Source organism: Ischnura elegans, chromosome 12, assembly GCF_921293095.1.
Source record: "Ischnura elegans chromosome 12, ioIscEleg1.1, whole genome shotgun sequence".
Classification (NCBI taxonomy): Eukaryota; Metazoa; Arthropoda; class Insecta; order Odonata; family Coenagrionidae; genus Ischnura; species Ischnura elegans.
This window is the reverse complement of record NC_060257.1, coordinates 5,470,013-5,476,012: the sequence shown is the minus strand read 5'-3', so window position 1 is coordinate 5,476,012 and position 6,000 is coordinate 5,470,013. Positions and strand designations below refer to the sequence as shown.

At 41.0% G+C, this 6,000-nt stretch overlaps 1 protein-coding gene across 1 annotated transcript in view; it reads left to right on the top strand.

Annotated features, from left to right (window-relative positions):
* Window positions 1-748: 748 nt before the first annotated feature.
* LOC124169213 (single-minded homolog 1) overlaps window positions 749-6,000 on the top strand; it is a 121,146-nt gene continuing 115,894 nt past the window's right edge. The window contains exon 1 of the mRNA XM_046547730.1: window positions 749-971. The gene's annotated coding sequence lies outside the window, so the exon portion shown is untranslated. The remainder of the gene's footprint in view (window positions 972-6,000) is intronic.

Below are 6,000 nucleotides of genomic sequence, written 5' to 3'. Positions count from 1 at the left end.
CCTCCATTTACTTTTTAAGCGACAGTTTCACCGTACAAGCTGTCTTTCTGCTAATTGTATGTTTTCTGTCGTTCACTCTTTCTTAGTTTTTGTAATGTTATTATATTTAGTCTTATTATATGTTTTTGTTAAAAAATTCACTTGAAATTGGCGTCACGGTTGTGCGTAATAAAGATTAAACATATAAATAAATGTAGTAGTAAATGGAGTAAAAGAAATATAACAAAATAAGTATGATAAAAGGTGTGCATGTGGGAATCCTTTTGCATTCTGGCTATTGATCACCCCCTGCCGAACACCCTAGAAATGGCTCGCTGGGTACTATGTAGATGTTGATTTTAAAGAATTCTTCTCAGGTTTCCAACCGGAACAGAGTCTGCATGTTGTAGGGCTTCATCAAGTGCAGAGTAAAACTACAACATTTGGACAATAACCCGTTGGAAACCCGAGAAAAATTCACTCAAGTCATTCACCGTGAAGAACTTCAGAATTCTTCAAACGCGGGTTTGTGTCACGTGGCTCATAAGGAACAATTTGAAAGAACGACTCATTGGCATGAAGCTCATCGAATGACCCGAATCGTCGGAAAGCCCACCTTCCCACGTTTCTCCCTCTCCCCAACCCGCACGCCTTCACCCCTCCCCCCGAACGAGGGTGTACAGAGAGAGATCCTCCCCCCGGAGGACAAACCCCACCCTCCCTCCCTCCCTCCCCACCACCGCAGGGACAACACGGCCGCCGTCACCAACTTCCTTCCCCCTCAGCAGTCCTTCGCCTCCGCTTCCACCAAGAAGCAGCACCACTCATAACAGTCGTCTGACCCCTGACTCTTTTTACTAAACTGTGCCCCACCGTGTGCTTGCTTCTCCCATCGTGTTTGGACCGCTCTGTTCTGTCATCCTGAGGGCGGCCGAGGATTCTCTTTTCGCAGCGGGACCTACCGAGGAGAGGCATCGGCGCAGACCGGAGTGGTGAGTGCTCAGTAATATTAGCCACAATCACACACACAAACGGGCGGATATTTCCCTTAACGCAAAGTGTCGCTGTGTATGTGTGCGTGAGGAGGTCGAGAAATCTAATGCAGTGCTTCGAACCAAGTGGAAATGTTCACACAAGTATAGAAGTTTCACTGGAAATTTATTTTACAACCGCGGAATACTCCTCGGTGTGAATTGAAGCAAGTGAAAATGAAGTACGGAAATTTGGCAGAGCAAAATCCGCTCCAAATTGGCAGAGCGGTGGAAATTGTGCCTCGAACTCTTTTTATTGGATAGACATAGTTTCGATAAAATTATAACCGCAGTTGAGGATCCGTCGGTGGTGCGCATTATCGAAGTCACCCGCAAGCGATCATTAAGTGCAAAATTATCAAGTGGGTAATATCCTTAGCGTCATCCTGGACTCAAACCAGTAGTCCCATTTTTTTCGCCTAGTTATTTTGTCAATTAACCCTCAACTTTGGTGGTTGTAAGGCGATTTTGCTGGACAATTTTGTGAAATGATGCCGCGTATGTTTTGCCTTAGTGCAACAGTCCAGAAGCTAAAATCATTAGGATTGTCCCGGTCTTGAACCAGCATTGTCCCAGACAGCACTGAGCGAGCTTGAGCAAAATAACGAACCGAGGCATTCTTTTCGCGAACGGAATTTATTTGTGGTTTCATATGATGCGGAGGTAGAAAATCAGTGTCACGTGTTATGGCAACATAGTTGTTCGTATTGCACCACAGTACCGAGGCTAACGCCAGGCACACGACTCCCAAGCTCTGCGTTGTTTTGGGCTGTTCACCAGGGCCTTTGGATGGGCCCGGACTCTCATAAAAACCATTCCCAGTATATCGTAGTCCTCCCTCGTGCCTAACTTCGATGAATTGCTGTGTGGAAAAAATAACACATTTTAAAGTGCAGTCTGTTCCATTCCATTTGGTGTTTTTCCGTTATTTAAATTTATTGTTTACCATGACTGCACGACAAAACGTCGGAGCCGGTTCTCTGCCAATTATTTATGTATAGGAAGATAACAAGTAGGTACACAGCGGTGTATCGTTACAAAGGAATCGCTAAAAAAAGTCTTGTTCTTTCTAAAGCCATGTAATTGGATTTTATTGATAACTCAATGAAGGAGCATCCTGTACCGGTCAGTGTCGTCGTTCTCAAAATTATCACGATTCACATAAATAGTCTTCCAAAGTGGAATCGAAGAATGAAACATTCTCCTTGGCGACTGCTGCCCCGCCCCCGTGAAGCCATTGTTGGCGCGAAATCCTGTGCTGGATAATGAATATTTTTGAGAACGAAGATTATTTATAAATTAGAAAATAAACAATATTGCCATTGAATCGATCTGTTTTAGATGATTTCCTTGTTTCTACACTCAGGAACGTCGTTTTAAAATTCGATTTCTGCAGTTTATCATGAATTTACGACTTTTCTTTAGAATTTTTTGTCATCCAAACAAAAGATTTCTTTTTTATCAGCAGAAGGTTTCAGTTTAAGAATGGACATAATAAAACTCTTTAGTGACTCAAAGAAATTAGCAGCGAGAAACATATTGTAGTTCTCCAGCATTATTGGTTTACTATTATTTTAAGGTTGATGGAGAGCTTTCTGTCACATTCTTCTTGTTTCATTTACTTCGGTATTGCGAATAACGCCCCCTGCCAGACGCCATTCAAGAGGAAAGGTCCAATCATAGTTGATTGTAATCGTTCGAGAGGCCTAAATTTCGAATTAATTTAAGCTGATCAGTATCAATCCATTTGCAATTAAACCAGTAGTTAAAGCTGCAGAGGTGTGCGTTGTTTACAACTGCTTTAATTTGATAGGCATAAACATTATGCTTTCTGGAAACAGCAATAGGATCCTGCTCCTTATGAAAAAGTTGTAAGTAATGAGGAGGAAAACCATGGTAATACCAAGCTCTTGCCTTCGGAAAATTAGATTTTGCGGATATTAGGTATTGACCATATAATATTTCCCCTCCAGGGGAACGTGCTGTTAATCTGTCTGTTATGTCGAGTATCACGGTGTTTTTTACGTCTCAAATCGCTTGCCTTAAGAGGTGTCGTGGAGCAGATACTAACTTAGATGAAATGTATAACGGTCTGAGAGGCAATGCTTTTTTGAGCCTCGATTCGAGGGGTCTGTTAGGGATTTTTCGATGACTTTTGATGGAACGTGTCTGAAACTGAAAGCACAGCAGAACGGTATGAGCTACAGGGCTTAGCAGTCAATCTCCATTGAGGGAATATAGACTATTAAAGATCGATATAAACAATAAGTCTTCTGCAAAATGCTAGGAATTTATCTTATTTCTTTGTATCAAAATTTCACGTTATATGAGGGAAACTTAAGAAAAACCATGTGCTCACAATTGGGTACAGTAATTTTATGCGTAAAACACTGGCACTTTGTTTGAGAAAAAATTTACCCAAGAAATACTAGGGAAAATGGGGTTGTAAAAATGTATAGGATACAATATAGAAATGAAAGGTCTTTCTCTTATGTATTTTGTTTCATAGAAGTTGGTTCTTCTGTTTGGACGCCAGAGCTCCTCAAAATAGGGCATCTAGCTTTTACTGACATGCATGTAGTAAGTAAACAGCGTAAGGTATACATCTTCATAAAGAAAATAGGGGCTAAAAGATTGTGGTATAAAAAAGAAAAATATTGTGAATGTATCTAGTCTCCTAGTATTAAAATTGGAAGTTACGAGAACGAATACTATAGAATGTCATGCGCTCAGAGCTGGGCAATGTGATGTTGTGCACGAAACACAGGTACTTTTTTGAGTAAGATATTCATTCAAGAAATACTTCATGGCGTATGTCGTTTAAAAGTAATTGATCCAACGCATAAATAAAAGGTCTGCTTTTTGTTTCATTGGAATCGGTGATTCGTCTCACGATCGAGCTCCTCAAACTAGGATGGATTGCTTTTTTAAATATATATATATTGTTATTAAATATTTGGGTTTCATTTTGTTAGTAAATATCAGGCTTCTCGATTGCTGCTTTCCTATGTCATGGCCTCGCGTGCCGAAGGGAAATATGGAACATAGGTGGACACAAGACGCCCAGATCATGCGCGGGACACACGATGTTACACGCGCAATCTCCAATCGATTACTCTGCTCCCAGCTATTGCAATTGCTCTCAACACTGCTCCTTGCTCGCCCACGAGCAGAAGGTGAAATTTAGGCGCACGTTTTTAACGATTTTCTTTCTACAACCGCATCTCTTCGCATATGTTATTTGGATGAGACGACCGACAGGACATTTTCGAGGTCATATACGCCATGAGGGATGATATGTAGATAATTGATAATGCGATACCTTGCGAGCCACCTCTAGGGTGTTTGGGAGGCTAGACATCATAGTTTTAGGAGCTCTATCATCAAAACGAACAAACCGATTTCAATGAAACAAAATGCGAGAGGGAGAGAGAGAAGCATTTTATTTCTATGCTGGATCATATACGTTTTTAAAAACTCCACTTCCCCTAGTATTTCTTTGAATACAATTTTTCTCAAGAAAACACAAGCATTTAGAATGAGTAACAATCCCTGTATGCAAACCACACGGTCATAAAAATATCCCGCCCGGTGAGAAAATATACATGCACATTCACACAAAGGTAAATTTTGCCAATGGTTATTAATTCCTACAGTAAAATGATTGTATGGTTAGAAAAATGGAAAAAGAAGTGAAGCCATAAATTATATTAAATGAAACACCCATGCTATGCTGACCGTAACGATGGATACTGCAGAAAAAAGAGAGCAGTCTCGTTTCACGAGCAATAAATTTCTATAGTGCTTATCAATAAAACTGCAATTATTTTCTCAAAGATATCTTCCCATCGGAGACTGAAGGAAATTGTTGTAGTAATAATTTTAAAATATTTCACATCTTCTCATTGGCTGCTTTGAAAAATAATAACAAATATTTTCACAGTATCTAATTTTCAATCGTGTCATAGGATCTCCTATCCAGGGGATTTCTAATAACAGAAGTTATATTCGAAATTTAAAAAAGTTTTCTCATTAACAGACACATACCATGTATGCCTCACCGAAAAAGAGTTGATTACTCAGGCATGGAGAAAATAACTTTTCTTGCATCAGTGAGAGGGACGACCCAAGTAATTTGAATAATCTGAATGGCTGCGTAAAATATCGTAGGCTTCAACACCGAAATACTATGTGCGCACTTTGCACATGAAGAGAGTGTACCCTTGCACGCATTACGGACCACATTTGAAGCGTCTGAAAAATCTAATTCGGGCGATGACAACGGGGTCTCTGTTCTCTGATGATGCCAACGAAGCGCGCACTATCGTGGGCTAATTATAGTGGGCCACAGTTACCGCGGCTATCGGGCCTCGGTGGTCCAGGCGACAACGAATGGCGCCCACGGCTGATAACGAAAGGACAGCGGCCCGCCCTGGCTGCGGCGAAGGCGGGTGGCCAACGCGGAACTGCCCGGTGAGCTACGCGCTTCACTCGAGCAAAGGTTGATGACGACGCGACGGAGGGAGGACGAGTTATTTATTAATCATCATCGCTCTCGAAGGACACTCACGGGCGGAAGTCGTGACTCAAATTGGTGACATACCTGCTCGTCATAAATGACTCTCTGTCGCCAATTTACTAATAGAAAAAAAGTAGGTTCGCACGTACTAAATTTCAACTTCATCTTGGTAGAGTCTAATAATTTGTACGATATGTGGAAGGATGTGATGGAAGTTATAAATTAATGGTTAAATTAGACGTTGAAATATTTCCGCACGACGCTTTTAGTTGTTACAGCAAGATTAGAGCAATTCAGGATGGGGCTTTGGAGACCATATTAGAATACAGCTACATTTCCCGGTCCGACAGAAACGGTTAATTAAGAGAGATAATTTATCGTACGGATAGGTATCGGAACTCGTTTTTCTTCCCAACAATAAAGGACTCAAGTAAATGGTAGGCTTAATTTCGTCAGAGAATTTCCTTTTAA